General features: G+C 37.8%; 1 protein-coding gene across 6 annotated transcripts in view; it reads right to left on the bottom strand.

The window, feature by feature from the left end:
• KLF12 (KLF transcription factor 12) overlaps window positions 1-19,842 on the bottom strand; it is a 490,726-nt gene that overhangs the window by 282,038 nt on the left and 188,846 nt on the right. The window lies entirely within an intron of this gene.

Below are 19,842 nucleotides of genomic sequence, written 5' to 3'. Positions count from 1 at the left end.
TGTCTTATTAACAGAAAAAAAGCTCTATTTCGAATTGAGGGGGGAAAAAAGATCACTTTCTAAATATTTTGCTACATGGTGAAAAGATTAGAATTTCTAAACCTTCATACAGTTGCTTTTCTACCAAATAGGAAGTTAAATAAAAACAACTCTCAGTTCAACAAATCATAAATTACATGTTTTATTACCAAATAATACCAACAGAGTGCAGTATAGTGAAGCTCTAATTATTTCTGCTATTTCTCGAGTATTCTTTTTGTTTAAGAAAAATGCTCTAAGAGATAAAATTTATACGGCCTCTCATCACAAATATTTGCTCTGAGAAATCAAGGAGAAAAAGCGAATTGACTCTAGAGTTAACTAATAAGCATTTAAAAAGCCTCCACCACCTAGTCTATTTGGTAATAAAAAGAAGGAAACAAATCACTGTCAATTTTCTTTCCATGTAACTATCCCAATATTTGCAAAATTGGCAGGATACTTTTTTTTAAGCTTTTGCTTTAGACTTGCCCATAATTTTTAGGAATTCTACATCCTAATAGACAGCAGAAGGAAATAAAGTGTTCCTGGAGAGCTCAAATTGTTCTAAACTTGAAACCCTTTCATGGAAGACTCTGGGTTTATACACTGAGCACCGATTATAAACCCAAATGCAAGTCACTTGCTCCCCTGGTTGGAGGCAGCCAGCTTGGCCTGCCAGCACCCAGTCCCAGGAAAGCCTTGCTGCAGCCTGCCAGCCCAGAGGCTCACAGCAGCTCTAGGAATCCACCTTAACAAAGCATCCTGTAGGCTGTTGGGTTGGTAGACAAAGAAGAATGAGTTGATATTGCTGCTACCCTGGAGGAGGTCTTGCCCAGATGAAAAGGCAAGAAGATGCCTCCTAACAGAGGGCTACACAAGAGAGGAGAAAACACAAAGAGTGACCCGGGAAGGCTGATTTAATGAACTGTTAGAATCTGATTAGAGGCTAATGTCCCTTTCAGTACTTTGTACCAATTTATAGCTGATATACTTCACCATTTTCCCCACTGGCTGTAATAAACTCATTAGATTAAAAAAATGCAAGGAAACAGAGTGTTTGAAGTTAAAAACTGATAAATCATAAGCACCTGACAGGGTTCATGTTTCTTCCACTTAGTCCATTTAAATATCACTATATTAGTGATATATACAGTGGTTTTTAAGTTTGTATTGCTATTCTTGAATAAGCAATACAAGATGTGGGGTAAAGTGAGGATTTTGTTTCATGGAAAAAAAATAAAAACCTCACATGCTCAATTTTTATAAGAAATCAACTTTTCCTGGAAATATTTCTACTATTTTCTAAAACCACTTACAGCCACCACCATAAAAAACACCATCGATAACAATGTTCACAGCTGGTGAACTAAGCCTCAACACTTAAACTCTGTCAACTAGAGCAGATTCAATCTGTATCCATGCCTGAAAGTTATGTTGTAAATATATGGGAAGCATCTTAATCTCTGCATTCATGATTCTAGCCCCATTAGCATAAACATAAGCACTGAGTATCACAGCATGTTGCCAAACTATCTAAGAAGGTACATGGTTTTTATACAATGCATGGTAATTACACAGCATTGACGATACAGCCCTTGAAACCAAATGTTGGTTTATCTGACTAAGCTAAGATCAGATACATACAATCTCAGGTGACTGTAGACTTTAACTATGTAATAGGTTCTAATAATTAGGAAGTGTTGTCAAATATATCTTGCTATGATCTTAATCAAAATACATTTGCTGTGGAATCAATAGCTCAACGGATTCCCAGGAGGTTAATAAAATTACACAGTCATCAATTTTAGGATTGTGACATTCTTTGTGTATTTATGCTGTTAACATATATTTTGATACCATACAACCCTCAGAATTTTAATTTTTGTGTATATGCATATATAAACGTACACATAGGTACACACATGTGGGTACACGTTGCTTGTTTCACAAGTGAATTTTATCAATTAATGCAAAATTATTCATTTAGGATTTGTTAGTTGGCTGTGGACCAATTTCATGAGTAGTGGACGAGAATAATACTCTGGATATTCCTATTAGCCAAAAAAGATTTGAGAGCACTGCTGACAGTAGCTCTCCTAGTCACAAGCCACATAAGCACAAAAGTCATTCATCCTAACAACTCTCATATTCTGAATGGCAATGTGTAGCAAGAAGAGGGACTGATCTTCAATGACCATAATTCATAAAAACACACAATAGGGGTGACTTTCCAGATCACTTCTCACCATCTCTCCTAAACAGGTCTTTCTCTGCTGCTGCCTGTGGGTCATTTTGCACAACTAGAATGACAAGAAGCTAGCCAGTCAATATTCAACAGTCTTAACTTTTTTGCTTTTTTTTTTTTTTTAGAAAAGAGTCTCATTTTGTCACCCTCGGTAGAGTGCCGTGGCGTCACAGCTCACTGCAACCTCCAACTCTTGGGCTTAGGCGATTCTCTCGCCCCAGACTCCCAAGTAGCTGGGACCACAGGCGCTTGCCACAACGCCTGGCTATTTTTTTGTTGTTGTTGTTGCAGTTGTCACTGCTGTTTTAGCTGGCCAGGGCCAGGTTCAAACCCACCACCCTGGGTATATGGGGCTGGGGCCCTACCCACTGAGCCACAGGCACAAGGTTTCCTTTTCTAAATCAAACATAACTTCTGGTATTTTTTTTGCTCTTCATAGGTACAGGGCATATTTACATAAATATATATCCATCTTAACTCATATGTGGCTACAGGTGATGAGAAATAGGAAGATGCCATCCCTGCCTTATGCCCATGAACATGTTACGTTAAACAGTGACATGTGTAAGGGACACAGGAATAGTGATTCAAGATTTACTGCACCAAGTTGGCTGACGCACTTTCATAGCAGATCCTTAGCTTTATAATGCAAGTGTACCAACTGGTTAAAAGTACCATCCTGTGGGTCCCTTTTCCTATAGAACATGCAACAGAATTAGACTAGAGGGAAATTAGGCTTTTGTATGAAAAAGACTTCTTAAGAGAAATCACTCTCTCCTCTTTCTTGACTCACCTCTACAATAACAAATTACAAATAGTAACAATAACGATTTTTTTTCAAGCCCTACCCCAGATGTGCAGGTGCAACTAACAGGTCAACAACTAATTCCAAAACCTGTGCTCACAAGAGAGTCTGAATTCCTCCTCTTTCTGAATAACTGTTAATGAACCTAACAGATTGGAATCATGCTTAGGTAACAATTTTGGTTACTGCTATGCAAAAAAATCATACAATGGCATAAAACACCAATCACTTTATTATTATTTTGGTAGCAACAACAATTTCTTTTTATTTATGACAGACCAGGCCGTGCGCTAAGAGTTGTGCACGTTTTATCCACCAGCAACTCAAAAGGTCAATGCTTCAATGTATATGAAGTTAAGGCATCTGAGACACAGGAGGTTAAATTGCTCAATGTCACACAATTAGTAAGCGATACAGCTGTGTCCCAAACCAACTGAGTCTGATCCCAATCTTGCACTTTCAACCACTGTACTGTACCTATCTACCTACCCACCCACCTCTATGTCAATATGCATTCCTTATATAAAAATACAAAAAGATATCAGTACCTTATTAAAATTCCCAACACAGAAGCCCTGGCATCTAGGAGCTCCTCCCAGGGCTGACCTGACTTGGTCATGAACCTGAATGTGAGTGTCACCATTTGGGGGAATAACAATACTATGTCAAATCACTCTTTGATTTCCCAGCTATTTCACATTATTTTTCCTCTAAGTCAAGTTTTGAACATAATTCAAATTTATGAATTATGTTCTATCCTTTAAAACCTCGTAATTAATTTAGCAAGTAATTTCATCTGTTATCTAGTATCTAAGATATTCCTATCTTTGGTGGTTCATTCAATATTTTCACAATAGTTTCATCTACTTGGGTGATACAGTAACTTCACCTTCTACATTTTATACTAAGGACAGGTGCATCTTGGAATTACATTTAATTTATAATCGCTAGGATTAAGTATAAAAATATATTCTTCTATGCTCATTTCTCTGCACATTGATAACTCAGTTTTGTACAGGGCATATAAATAATCAAAGTATCAGAAGTGGTACAAAATAAACATCAGTTCAAACACAGACTTTGCCATTATAGGCCAACCTTTCATCTTTAATTCTTCTGCAGAATGGGAGAGTGGTTTATCACATCAATGACTTTGTATTAATGGAACTAAGAGCTAAAACCACAGACCCATTGAGACCCTCAACATAAATCCCATTAATGGTTTCAGTGATCCATATGAGTATATCTATATATATATGCACACACACACACACACATATATAATTCTTTTAAAATATTTGCCTTTGGTCTCAAAAACAAAATAAAAATCCTCACATCAAAATATATGCAACAGTCAAACTATATGTGTAATGCAGCAATTATGTTTTCCTAATAGCAAGAATTTTGTTTCATTGGTAAAGTGCTAAAGTACCAAAATATACAGTTTACACTCACATTTTAGAAATCTTTTCTATAAGTGATAGTTGCTAAACTAGCCATGAAAAACAGACGTTCAAGTTGCAAGCGGATGCTTTCCAAAGGGCAAATAGCCCAAAATTACAACAGCTACATGCCTTCTTTCCTTTGTCCATCCTGCAGAGGATGGTGAAAATGACATCTGAGCTTCCAAATAACACTTTTCACCCCAGCATTAACACAAATTGTGACAGAAAAGTACTTCTGTCACACATACTCTGAAAAACCGAACACACTTGGGGATTGTGAGTTGGCCAAATCTTATATAAATATACAGTGAGAGGCCAAGCCGTGCCAAAGTCCTTCCATTCCATCCACACCACACTCATTACCGTGAGGCTCCATGGGAGAGGTGAGGGGCAAGCCAGGCACTGGGAACCAGAGTGGTCAGAAAGCAGGAAAACGTGCAAGAGAAAACGCTGACCACCCACCAAACCCGAGCGAGGGAAGGCACAACGTCAGTTTAGTGAGCAGGTATTAACGTCCCAGGGAGACATCCAATATGTGGAAACAGGTGTCAGAATAAACTAACAAGTGCATTTTTTTAATTCACAAATGTTTATTTAGTGCCTGATGTCTGTAAGTTAATGGAGAGATGCTTTATAAAACGAAAAGGAGCACAATTTGAAACAGACTTGGAAACTCCAGACATACACACAAATAAGATGATCACATTCAAAACTTCTGTACACTCCCACTTGCTGGCAACATTTAATACTTTAATGAATGTTGAATTGTTACAAATTGTTCTATGATTCATAAAATGGCCAATATTCCTATTCTGAGTATTTATAGCATAAGCTTAGATCTCTTATTTTAGCTATGAAGACACAGGAATTGCCGCCCATACATTCATTTTTTTCTTTCTTTTTTTTTTGTAGACTGAGGTTTATTTTTGTGCAGGGATTCTAAAAGACGTGTGTTGTGGCAAAGGGTGTTAAACAGAGATGAATTATTTGACATTTGAGGCCATTCTAGGGGCAGGTGCTGGGTGCCTTTCAAAAGATACTCAGAGTCCGGGCAGCACCTGTGGCTCAGTCGGTAGGGTGCCGGCCCCATATACCGAGGGTGGCGGGTTCAAACCCGGCCCCAGCCGAACTGCAACAAAAAAATAGCCGGGTGTTATGGCGGGCACCTGTAGGCCCAGCTACTTGGGAGGCTGAGGCAAGAGAATCGCTTAAGCCCAAGAGTTGGAGGTTGCTGTGAGCTGTGTAATGCCACGGCACTCTACCTAGGGCCATAAAGTGAAACTCTGTCTCTACAAAAAAAAAAAAAAAAGATACTCAGAGTCCATGTCTGCATTTCTTTTTCTTTGTCTGTTTTTTTTTTTTTAAATTAAACAGGCCTGGGCTGGGTTTGAACCCACCACCCCTGGTGCACAGGGCTGGTGCTGTAACACCCAGCCTGCATCTGCACTTCTTAACATAGAAGACAGAACCTCAGCTGCAAAGTCTCTAGAGCAGACATGGTGGGGAAAGTACAGGTATTGGACACACTAATCGCGCTTCAAATGTGTATCTCCAATGTGCAGGACCAAGGAAATCCCAACTAAGCAGAATTTGGGAAGGAATATCACTAACAGAGGAATGCAACCAGCGTCCAAGTTCTAAAGAACAGGGTCAACAACAGACTTGACGAATTCTATGCAAACACTCAGCCCGTATATTTTTCCTCCACAATTCTGCCTCCTAGCAGGAGGGCCAGAAGCTGAGGACACAGGTAGGTATGTGGCTCAAAGTCCTGACCCACTAGGCTTCCTGTGACCTGCCCTGATGGGTGCCCTCAAGCTGACGGGAGTGGTCACCTTCACTGGGAAGCTTGGATCCTCAGGGTCCTGCAGAGAACTGTCCTTGATGAGGGACCACAGTCCTGAGTTACCAGTTGGGCTTTGCAATGTCATCATAGGGAAGTGAAGTTCTGAATGGCACGTGACGGAGTCTGAGAACTCCTGCTGGGATGCTTCTCCACAGGGGGAGGGATGGCAGCTGGAGCTGCTCTAGCACTTGGCAGGGGGACATCCGTTCCATCCTGCACGGAGCTGTGTCTGGCCTCCGGTGCTGTTCTATTAACCACATGCATCCTGAGAACAGCAAGGGGAAAGCAGCCTTCTGACAAGTGGGTTTGGTGTCAAGTAAATATCAGAGAGAAGTTGAGTTCACTCCTAAAAAAAGGAAGCCAGAAAGAGGACTCACCCCAGGAAACAGGACTAGCACAAACTAATTCTCAAGGCCTATCCCAACTTAGTCCAGGGCTAGGGAGCAAGAGTGGAGATTAATCAAAGAGCCACCTGTGTGCTCCAGCCCTTCTTCCTGGACCCATGCATGGACACAGAAACCAGGGACCCTGAGCCTGGGCCCATGCGGACAGGCGCCACACCACACAAGAAGAATCAGGATGGACGTCTGTAACACAAAACTTTCTAACTTTAAAACTTATAATAACAGTAACATTCAGTAAACATTAATGTGCCAAGTGTGTTGTTTCCTGTGCTTTACATTCATGAGATCATTCATTCATACATTGATTCATTCAAAACTACTTACTAAGGATGAGCCACTTTTCCAGTTATTTAGGGTATACACATACCAGTGAGGAAGACAGAGAAAGATTTGTGGGGTCTCATTCTAGCCATTTAATCTCCCAACAATTTTTTTTTTACTATGGCTATTTTAGACAAGACAATCATTAAAATTCAGCGATCAAATAATTCATCCAAGATAATGAAAATAATAAGAAGTCTAACTTTGAAGCAAAAATCTAATTTTTTTATTAAGTCTTTTGTACACAGATCATAAATACATTTATGCCATTTTCAATGTGTTGATTATTTGTACAAATTGGAGTGCTTACATCATACTAATCAACATAGCTTTCACCTCATTTACCCAATTATAGCATTAGGACATTTGTGTTCTACACACGATAGATCCAACCTGTACTTGCAATGTGCTCCATAGGTGTGGTCCCCCTACTATCTCCTACTATCCCTCCCATCCCATCCTCTCTCCTTCCCTCCTTCATCCTAGGCTAAAGTTGTGTTTCATTTTTCATATACAAGTGTGAGTGATTATAAATTGGTTTCACAGTAGTACTGAGTACATTGGATACTTTTTTTTCCATTCCTGTGATACTTTACAAAAATCTAATTTTCATTGCTTCCAGGGATGGAGATGTTCAGCCACAGCGTCCTCTGACCTACCGCTGCAAAGCTGTGCATGCCCAGAGCTATGCAAGCCACTCCAGCTAATGGGTTTCAGGCTCCTCACACAAAAGGCCAGGCACCAGGGCTGAGGGTAGAAGCAGGAAGGTGAATACAAAGGCAAATTGATATAAACACTGCAGAAGGGCAGCACTAAGCTCTTCAGCAGGTGCCTCTAACCATTTGCCTGTCTCCGTCTTCTATCATTCTACTCAAGCTATATCTCAACCGTGGCAAACATGCACCTTCCTCCCAGAACTATGTGTGCATTCTCTTCTATTGTATTTCAACACTGCATGACAGATTCTTTATTTGCTATCACATCAGAACGTAAGGTGCAGGAACACATGGATTTATCTTTTTATTTGTAACAGCAATTCCATCCCTAGACTTAAAACTCTGCCTACCAGATAGCCTGAGCTCAGTAAACATTTGTTGGGCTACTGAAAAAAATGTAGATAAATATAAGAGCAATTCTTTCTACTGGGTCTAGCAATAAGCTAGTTGTTGACAGATGGGAAGAAGAGCATAGGCAAATCTTAGACAAAATTCTCCCTATTTGTGGATCAAGGCATCGCTGAAATATAACGTTCACTGGAGAAGTAGCTAAAGATAAGACCCAAAAGGTAAAGTGGGGTCAGGTCATGAAGGGTCTTACACGTGATGGCAAGGCATTTAGTTCTTCAAAAATATTTCTATTAATTCCTGCTATGTGCTAGTTGCTGGGAGTACAAGTGAACAAGGCCGAAAGGCTCTCTGGCTCTGCTCCTGTAGCTCAGCAGCTAAGGTGCCAGCCACATATACACTGGAGGTGGCGGGTTCAAATCCAGCCCAGGCCTGCCAAACAACGACAACTGCAACCAAAAAGTAGCCAAGCGTTATGGCGGGTGCCTGTAGTCCCAGCTACTTGGAAGGATGAGACAAGAGAATAGCTTAAGCCCAAGAGTTTGAGGCTGCTGTGAGCTGTGATGCCACGGCACTCTACCAAGGGTGACAGCTTGAGACTCTGTCTCCAAAAAAAAAAAAAAAAAAAAGAAAGGCTCTCTGACTTAAGAGAGGTTGAAGTGAAAGGGGAAGAAATGTGTTTGAACATTATACAATAGGTTAATGAAGAATCATGAAGGCATATTAAGCAAAAGCTAATGTGTTTAAGCTTTATTTTATGAAAGAAAGTACTAGAAGTAATCTGGAAGTTGGCTTATAAACATGTGGGATTGACACAGATGGGAGCCCATCCAGCTCTTAGCCCACCACGGCAGCACAGGTGGGGAAGGTGATGAGGCCTGAACCAAGGCAGTGGCAGTGGAAATAAAGGGGAAGAAAAATACGTGTGAGGGAGTTCAGAGGAGGAATGAACAGCCTTGGATGACTAAGATATAGAAAGTGCTGGTGGTAAGAATCCCAAGCTGAGAGAAGGTTCTGAAGAATGGCATGGATGCCTTTTCCAAGTTGGGCCGAGCAGCATGGCTCCCACAAAGAAAAGTGCTGAGAAGAAGAAAGACCATCTGTGAGCAACGAGTTGTGATCTGGGAATATGCCATCAACGTTCGCAAACGCATCCATGGAGTAGGCGTCAAGAAGCACGCCCCTTGGGCACGCAGAGAGACCGGGAAATCTGCCATGAAGGAGGTGAGAACTCCAGGTGTTTGCACTGATACCAGGCTCAACAAGCTGGGTGGGCCAAGGGGATAAGGAGTGTCCCATAGCCTATCAGCGTGTGATTGTCCAGAAAGTGCACCAAGGATGAAGACCCACCAAACAAGCTCTATGCACTGGTTTCCTATGGTACCACTTTCAAAAGTCTACAGACAACCAAGTGGGTGAGAACTAACCAGTGATGGTCAGATACAGCAAACAAAATCATAAAACAAAAACGAAAAGGCATGGGCTGTTCTAGAATTTCCTTTCCAAGTAAGAAAAAGAAATCATGCCATTTATTCTTATTTCCCAAAAAGACCTACTATATTCTGAGGTAGATGAATACTTGGGTATACTACTTAATATATTTTACTTAGAATCTGTTCCACACACAAGATTTCCTGGAAGTTGTATTACTATGAATAATGTAACAAAGACTAAGAAAGTCAAATTTATCCAAACACAGAAATTTAACAAGTTTGTTTAAAACTTAAAAAATTCTATCAACCAACAGTCTGTTTAGCTAAATTTTCAAAAAAAAAAAAAAAAAAAAAAAAAGAATTAACTCTGCCTTTATTACCATTTGTTCCAGGATTTATCAATTTCATAAACTATCATGGTTATTAAAACTACAAAATAAACCAAAAAAGTCAGTATTTGCCTAAGTAGAACTATATTAACATATTCATTGGTCCTTTCCCATCGTGAAAAGTCATTTGAATAGTAATGAAAGAAATACAGAACAGTGAATAGAATATGTAATGAAATAACATCACTGGTCTTTTGTGCCTAGAAAAAAATAGAGATTACTATCAAGTATTAACTCATTTATTTTCTGTAAGAAACAAAGGAAATGGTTACTGACCACCTTTTCTCATACACAATGATGTCAAGTGGCTCCTTATCAAATTCAAAACGGACTCACTTTCTAAAACATGGGCTGTTGAGTACTTGTCTGAAAAAGCACTACGACTGCTTAGGAATAAGTGAAATAATTTATAGGCAAAATAAAAAATCCAAGTTAATTTTTTTAAAACACAACTATTCTAAAGAAAAGAAAACAAAGAAAAGAATGACTGAATGACCTTAAGGTTCTCTTCGGTGATCAGAAAAATCTGTTTAAAAAGCAAACTAGGTTTTGTCTTTTTTTAAGAATCCACATTTACCCCTTTTCCTATTTGTAATTTAATTAAAATTTGATACCAAATATCAAATTCCTTGAAAAAACCCTGAGCATAATATTTGCTTCTTGTTTGTTTGGTTGGTTTTTAGAGACAGGGTCTCACTCTGTCACTAAGGCTAGAGTTTGAGTACAGTGGTGTCATCACAGCTCACTGCTACCTCTAACTCCAGAGATCAAGTGATCCTTCTGTCTAGCCTCCTAAGTAGTTAGAACTACAGGTGCATGTCACCACATTTGGCTTATTTAAAAAAAAAAAAAAAAAAAATTTTTTTTTTTGTACATAGGGTTTTGCTATGTTACTCAATCTGGACTTGAACTCTGGGCTCAAGTAATCCCCCTGCCTGAGACTCCCAAGTGCTGGAATTCCAGGCATGAGCCACCATGCTGCTCTGATATTGATTTTTAATGGAATATATGTTCCAAGTTTAAGGTAGAAAAAATGACTATTTCATTCAAGAAGGGTTACAAAACACATAAAGGCTTTACTACAGTGTTTGTTGTATTATTAAAAGGTATAACAAAAGTAATTAGTATTAAAAGATTGTATCAACAATAGCCAAGATACAAGTTCATCTTGCCTAGATAGTCATTTCAGACCCCTAACAAGAATGGTCATGTCTTTCTCTCTCTGTCTCTCACCAGTACTCTGGATCCTGAGAAAGCAGCGAGGAGAGACATTACTTAGCTGGCAAGCAAAAGGCCAAATATATAGGATCAACCTGAAATGCAATCTATCAATTTCCAAGGCTATTCAGCTCTGGCAGTGATTCTTCCGGATTCCCCAAATGTTATCTTCATTTATATTACATTTTATGTATAATGCAATCACAGAATTCATTTGACATTTTTATTGGCAATGCTATTAAATATCTAATATTCATTTTATCCAAATATCATCCAAGAATTCTAACCACCTTACCCTTTACCTTTCTAAAAGCATTCTTTCACGTCTATACTTTCTGCTGTACATTTTCACTGTTGTACAGACAGCTGAGTTAAGACTAGGATATGGCCTAGAAGCAAAGGCCTGATGATCAGACTTCCTGGATTGGACTGTAGGATCCTCCAGGCGTATGACTTTCTCATGCTTTTGGTTACCTGTATTTGGTTTGGTTTTCTTATCTGTAAAATACTGGTAACTTTCTACTTCATGTAACTTTTTTAGCGTTTCAAAGAGATAATGCCTAAAAGTGCTTAGCTTAGCATGTATGTCTTTTATAAATGTTAATAGATAACATTAAAACATTATAATCAATAGGAGTAATAGTAGTATTTTTTTCCTGAACTGATTTTTAGGAATCAGTGTCCTAATTTGATTGTGCTTTTTTTTTTACTCTTTACAGCATCGAAGTTTTGTTTGTTACATTCCCTACACAGAACAGAAATGTTAGATTTGTTTTAAGAAATGTTGACAGGAATTGATAAAAGATTAATCTGCACAATTAACACATTGTGTCATAGGTTAATATATATAATCACGGTAAATAACAGCAAAGACCTATTTCATCCCTTTAAAACTTTAAGAGACGCACACACCCATTACACAGGAGTACAACTCACCTCCTAGTGGATATTCTAATGTTTCCTGACTGCTAACAACACCCGTGAAGTGTCTGAAAGCCTTTCCTAGCAGTCAAATGCTCTCTGTGCAGCTGTGCTAAGTAAAAAGGCTTTCATTGATTCGCCTTTATGTGATTATCCAGAAACACACGTTTTAAAAGAAATATTTACTACTGCAACATGTTTAACAAATGTATTACTGGAGAGGCTACCTACGATGTGGCCTGTAATTGGAGCTGTGGAAAATTTCAAAATACTTGAGGAAAAGGCCAGACCTACACAAGTTACAGATTCGATCCAAGTTGCTGAAATTAAGCTCACCGGTGATATTAACAGCTCCACACCATCACGTGTGCTGCTGTCAGTGCCTACCTGATTTTTCCTCGTTTCTGCTTTCCCACATTTTACCAACCACATCTGTTCCTTCTGAGAATTTCTGGGTAATGTGTACAGCCTGACAGTATAGTGTTTATCTGTGCTGTCCAGGGAGCCACTAGCTACGTGCAAATATCAGGCAGCAAAAACGTGATGAATTCAAATCTAGATGTATTTTATATGTAAAAAACACACTGGATTTTGCAGGCACAGTTTAAAAATAGGAATTTCTGTCTCATTAATTTTGAATTCATTACATCGTTGAAATGATATCCAGGTTATGTTGGGTTCAATAAAATACGTTATTGCGCTTAATTTTTAAACTTTGTTAATGTCTACTATACTAGAAAATCTTAACTGTTTTTATTTAAGTTCATATATATACTATTGCATTCTACATCTCTTAGACAAAACTTTTACACTATCACTTCAGTGGATCACAACCCAAATTGGTACACTGGTCCCATGGTGTTCTTTCCTCTAGCCTCCACCTAACCCCTCTGGATAGGAGAATTTTGAATGTCATAAAATTAGAAGAGTGCTACTGACCTGTACAGCCCAGAAGCTAGAAGATGCTAAAAGTCCTCAGTGCATGAGTCAGTCCCAAATAACGAAGAATTGCTCTACCCACAAAGTCAGTTGTGCCTCTATCAAAAAACATGCTTATGATATCATTTGCTCGCCAAACTTCAGCAACTAATTGCTGGAATCCAGCTTTGCATCTTCAGTCCTGACCTCTTTCTCTCAAGATCCAGAGCTATAGTCCATGTGATCCCTTAATATCTCCAACTGGACATTCCATACATATGAAATAATTAGCAGATCCAAACCAAATTCAGTATCTCTGATCTCAAAAAAAGAAAGAAAGAGAGAGCACAATCTTTCCCTTGCCACCGCACATCAAGTTTGTTACCAGAATCATCCGTGGCCAGTCACAGCCAGCCTTTCTTCTCTATTCCAACTGTCTTTGTCCCAGATGTAATAGTCCTAGTACCATCTGTTTTTCCACACCACTGCCAAGACATCTTGAGACAGAAACTGTTCCTCCTAACTCTGTGTGTTAGTCCATTTTGCACTACTGTCAAGAAAGACCTCAAGCTGAGTAATTTGTAAAGAAAGAGAGGTTCATATGGCTCGTAGTTCTGCAGACCTTACAAGTATATATCCAGCATCTGCTTCTGGGCAGGCCTCAGAGAGCTTCCAATCAAGGTGAAAGGTGAAGGGGCACCAGGCAAGTCACATGGGGAGAGAAGGAGCCAAAGAGAGAAGTGGAGGTGCAGGCTCCTTTAACCACCAGGTCTCACATGAACAGATAAAGTGAGAACTCACCCAGCACCACAGGGAGGGCACCAACCCATGCTTGAGGGGTCTAACCCATGACCCAAATATCCCCTACTTGATCTCTACCACCAACACTGGGGATCACACTTCAGCATGAGATTTTAAGGAGCCAAATACCCGAACAATATCTCTGTATAACTATGTCTACAGTTTAACTAATTTAACTAGCATCATACCTCAACAATCTTTTGTGGTAGGCAAAATGTATTCAGACTAGAAAACTGGACTGCATTTTATATAAAAAGAGTTAGATAAGAGAAAAAAATTATAAAGTGTACACATAGATAAGGATTAGAAGTGATCTATAGCGGAATGATTATACATGGGCTATAGATAACACACGTATATGGTAATATACAGTATACAATTACATAGTATATATCTCATATATAATATATATATCATATGATTACCATTATGGTTAAAGTATATATACAGAAATATTTTAGGACCATTATTTTCAATACATTATCAGATAAGCACTTTCTTTAAAAACAAAGATACTGCTTCTAGATTCAAAAGGGCAGTGCATGATAAAGTTTTATTTTCCTCCTAAATAATTGGTTTAGTCCTAAAGATCAGATGATAGCAAAGCATCATCACCTTTTGAATGTATAAAATGGCAGGATCAACAGCTCAAATACTGCAAACTACAATTCTGTTTCTTTTCCCATTAACTTTAAAGTCTATTATAAACTCTCTGGAAAAAGATAGAGACACACAAGTGGATGAAACCCATCAAGGCCTCCTGGCACCCTGGTAAAAACCAGGACACTGACAGCCAATCCTAGTTCTAAGACAATGACTGAGCCGCAGAACTGCTTCTTGTATTAAAAGGTTAATAATAATAATTAGACGTAATCAAATGCCAAACAACCGGAAACTGGGTGAATAGATCACAGGACATCCAAACCACTGAATAATATTTTATACATTACTATGCAGCCCTTTGCCTGGATATAAAATGTCTGATCATGAAGAAGTAAAGAAAAGATGAAACATTACGTTCCCTAACTTTAAAAACATTGTGTTAAGTGAAGTAAGCCAAGCAGAGAAAGACAAATCTCACATGTTCTCACCCATATGTGGGCGCTAAATATTAATAATAACAATTGATCTCATGGAGACAGACTGTAGAATGATGGTTACTAGAGGCTGGGAAGGGTGGGGGTGAATAAAGTGCAGATGGTTAATGGGTGCAAAAGTATAGACAGAATGAACAATATTTGATCACACAAGAAAGTGACAATAATCAACAATACTTTAAAACAACTGAAAGGGTAGATTTGGAAAGTTCCTAACACAAAAAAATGGTAAATGCCTGAGGTGATGGATGCACCAACGACCCTGATTTGATTAATTGGCATTGCATGCCTGTATCAAAACTTTACATGTACCCTATATAACTATTATGAACCTATCGTAATAATTTTTTTGAAAAGAAAAAAGAAAAAAAAATCCAATGCTTAAGAGAGAAAGGGTGTGCTAAAAGTGATATGCAATCTAAATTGAGCTGACAGAACACGATGGGGTTAACTTTTCTTTTGCTTTAATATATTTTCACATTTATCCTAGGAATTTCATATCTTATCTCTATAACTGAAAGGAATTTTGAGACAAAATAAGAGCTAAATAGGTAAAAGAAAAATAAATGATCAGGACAAAAAGTTCTTACACAGGTTAACTAATAATCATAAAGTATTAAGAGTCAGTTGGGTTCTCTAACCACAAAAGTGCACACACACACTTACACACTCTCCTATGTATACGCATGGCATACACTCATGTTACAGACGCAATTTAATATACATCTAAAAAATACAAAAGGAACTAAGTTATTGCAAATATTTTTATTATGCAGAGATCTGTATTACATTGTTGTTAATCTGGGAATGATATAACCTTTTTATGTTCTAAGGAATTTCATGACAATAGACAAATAGACACATTATACTATTATCTTAACGTATTTAGATCCTGAAAAAAGGAACCAATGTGCTGAATACTTTTTTTTCTAGAAAATTACCACAATTAGAATCTCTGCCCTCCTCTGGGACTTTAATCATGAAAGCCACATTCTTGAATTATATAACAATACTGGAAACGTTATTTGAGAAAATTCCTAGAGAGTTACTACAAAAAGAACAGGATTCTCACTAACAATGCATTTTTGGAAGGACTAAAATATCCTCTGGGTATTTTCTTTAAAAAAAAAAAAAATCCTTCCGGTTTCCTGTCCAGCATGTAAGAAGCTTAGAAGTAGCCACTCTATCCTAACAGGTATAAAGCTAAATAAACTGAAAAATCAACAGCTTTTCCCAAATCTGTCAGAAAAGTGAGGTCCCAGGGAAAAAGCTGCCCCGGAATTAGACAGTAAGATGGGAAAATACAGAGAAACGTAACTTACCAGAGCAGAAAACCTTGCAGGAACCAGTGTCCAGATAGGAAATCATGAATGGTTCTCAGCATGGAGAACTCGGTCAAAAACTCCAAATAGCCCACATTTGTACAGTTAAACTTGTGATCTTATACAAAGTAAATTTTTATATTTAATAAAATTTAAGGAGTTTGTGTCAAAACACTATTTGAAGGGCAAAAGACTTGTATAGATACCTCACTAAAGATGTCACAGGTGGCAAGTAAGCATATGAAAAGATGTTCAACACCATATGGCCGTAGGGAATTAAAAATGAAAACAATGAGATACTACTACACAATGCTAAAATCCAGAACACTGACAACACCAAATGTTGGGGAGGATGTGGAGCAACAGGAACTCTCATTCTTTGCTGGTGAGAATGCAAATGGACAGCCACTTCAGAAGACAGTTCGGTTGTTTCTTATAAAACTAAACATATTCTTAACATAGGATCCTGTTACAGGACTCTTTAATTTACTCAAATGAATTGTAACTTATGTCCACACATTTATACGCTGTGATTCATAATCACCAAAAGCTGGAGGAAGCAATCAAGATGTCCACCAATTCAGGAATGGGTGAATAAACTGGTCCATCCAGACAATGGAATATTATTCAGCGCTAAAAAGAAACAAGCTATCAAGTAATGAAAAGACATGAAGTGAAGTGAAGGCTATGTTAACTAGTCTGATGTAAGCATTCCAAATTGTATATAAAACCAGCACATTGTACCCCATAAATGCATTAATGTTACAGTTACGATTTAATTAAAAAAAAAAAAAAAAAGACATGGAAGAAACTCACAGGCACATTACTGAGTGGAGAGAGAAGCCAGTCTGAATACGGTATGGTTCCAACTATATGGCATTTGGAAAAGGCAAAACTGTAAACACAGTTAAATGATCACTAGTTGCCAGGGGGTTAGAGGAAGGGAGAAAAGAACAGGAAGAGCAAAGAAAATTTTCAGAGCAATGAAACTATGTTTTATGATACTATCATGGTATATACGTCATTATACATTTGGCAAAACCCAGAGTATGTAAAGCAAGAGTGACCCATAACACAGACTATGGACTTTATTTTTTTCTATTATTTATTTATTTTTGCATATACATGTGCTTAATACATGTGCTTTATTTTTTTCTATTATTTATTTATTTTTGCATATACGTGTGCTTTTTTCTATTATTTATTTATTTTGCATATACATGTGCTCTTAATAAGTTTCCATTTTTTGCCTTCACAAAATTAAAGAGGCTTAAAAGTTAACAATAACAATGTTTAAGATAAGGACTAGAAACAAAAACCTCGTAAAGAATGAACGAACATAAATACATTCAGAAAAGAAATCAGAGGCGGCATCGAAATATTAAGCAATAATAATAATAATAATGATAATAAATGACAATAATGTGTCACTGTAAGTTCACTCACTTACTGTCACAAATGTACCATTGTGGTGTAAAGATGTCAGTAACTGGATGAGATAGGACACGAATGCTCTGTATCTTCTGCTCAATTTTGCTGTCAATCAAAATTGCTCTAAAATAAAAGATACTACTTAAAAAAAAAAACTCTTTGTAAATTTTATTATAATTTTCATTTAAGAAATCCAAAATAAAAGGAGTATGTCCTCCCCAGCACTTAAAAAATATAAATGGACAATTTAGTAGTATATCTTATTTCATTCAGAGGATACCAGAAATAAATAATATTTAGGCATATACGAGAATACGAGTTCCTAAAAGTAACCACTATGGCCAAGTCCCTAAAACCCTAAGAAGTAACAAGTTGCAAACAGAAGAATCTGGAAGAAATGGGCCATTTTCTCTCATTTTCTGTTAAAAAATATTGAGCAGGCTTATAACAGCGATTCAAATGTAATTCTATTACCCTACATTAATTTTAAGCATTTTGTCAAGACTAATAGAAGGTATTGATTAAGAATTTGAAATACTAGGAAACATGGACAAATATTCTGTATTTAATCATTTTTCTCCTAGCAATAAAGAAAATTGCTACCCAGTGTATAAGATTAAAATGCAATTAAATAAAGCATAAATAGTTATTTTTATGCCAGAAGACATCAGAAGAATATGGATTTGTATGGGGGTGAGAAGGGTGGGGAAAATGGCTTGGACTTGCATATCCCTGAAAAAAATCTACTTCAAAAAACAATTGCAGCCATTGACTCATAGCACTCTGCCTCAACTAACATTAACTTTTCAATCTGTTTTCAATTTTATAAGTCATTATTTGAACCTCAAAAAATAATTTTAAAAAATAAGTTTTATGGGTGGTGCCTATGGCTCAAAGGAGTAGGGCACTTGCCCCATATACCAGAGGCGGCGGGTTCAAATCTGCCCCCAGCCAAAAACTGCAACAAAAACAACAAAAATAAAAATAAATATATAAGTTGTATTATTTCTAGCAATTAGGACAAGTCATTCAACAATGATATTGGAACATTTGAAAAGGGTTCAGCAAAAGAATTCCTTTTTTCCATGTGGAAAAATCATATTTCGTACTCATATAAGGCTAATGATGCCAATTGATAAATTTTTCATTATCAATTCTCAATTGGGGGAACCTTAATATTTTGACATAGAAAATAAGTTGTCAAGGAACAAAAAGGCTAATATGTTTACCTGAACATAATCACTTGATTAAACATTCTATTTATATTTGTGCAAGCTATTAATTTTAAAATAAGAAACCACATACAAGTCAGATGCGAACACCCAAGAAAATGGGCAAAATGATTCAGCCTCTCAGTGACAGATGGGAAGAGAATCTGTCACTGTGAGATTATTATGTGGACCTTGAAGGTGACAGTGTCTGAGGTTCAACACATGAGCCTATTTTTACAACTTATTACAACAGAGAAACTCACCGAAAGACCTGACAGATACTTCCTGAAGTATTGTTACAAAATGCCTCATTTTATACCAATCACAATCTTCCATTCAGCAGTGGACAGTGAGAAAGTGATCTGCGCTGCAGCATAACTTTAAGGGAAAACTTGGGTACTCTGTCATTTTTCACATCTACATGTCGCAGCCAAGAATGCAGAGAAATTAAGAGTCCACAGGTAAACATCAGTAACAATTAGCAGGTCCACTGACTTGCATATCCCTGAAAATCATCTAGCGGAAAAAACAAACATTTATCATCGCATCTCCTATTGTTTATGGAGTAACTCACAGAACACAGGAGCTCAAACCAAGCCTACCTAGGTCTTTTTTCCAGGGCAAAGGGCATTGAGGACAGCGAAGGTACTGGTGAATTTCAGAAACACTCTGAGAATCTTAGCTAAATGCCCCCAAAGCTTTAATAAATGCCCCAAAGCTTTTTGGATCTCACAACTCTCTCAAAAAGGTTTCTGAGTAAATTGCAGGAGGCAGGGGGAGGCGGTTCAGCTGATCTGAATCTAGCCTACCATACTGCTGGGAAGCCAAAGGCCAGCACAGGTCTGCAAGGAGTGCTTCCCAGACCACTGAGCATACAGAAAAGCTAACAGCTGCACTGTCCAGTGGGGTAAGCAGATAACGCTATCCTCGGCAGGAAGAGTAGAGAAAAA

This window comes from Nycticebus coucang, chromosome 15 (assembly GCF_027406575.1).
Source record: "Nycticebus coucang isolate mNycCou1 chromosome 15, mNycCou1.pri, whole genome shotgun sequence".
Lineage (NCBI taxonomy): Eukaryota > Metazoa > Chordata > Mammalia > Primates > Lorisidae > Nycticebus > Nycticebus coucang.
This window is presented reverse-complemented; position numbering and strand designations above follow the sequence as displayed.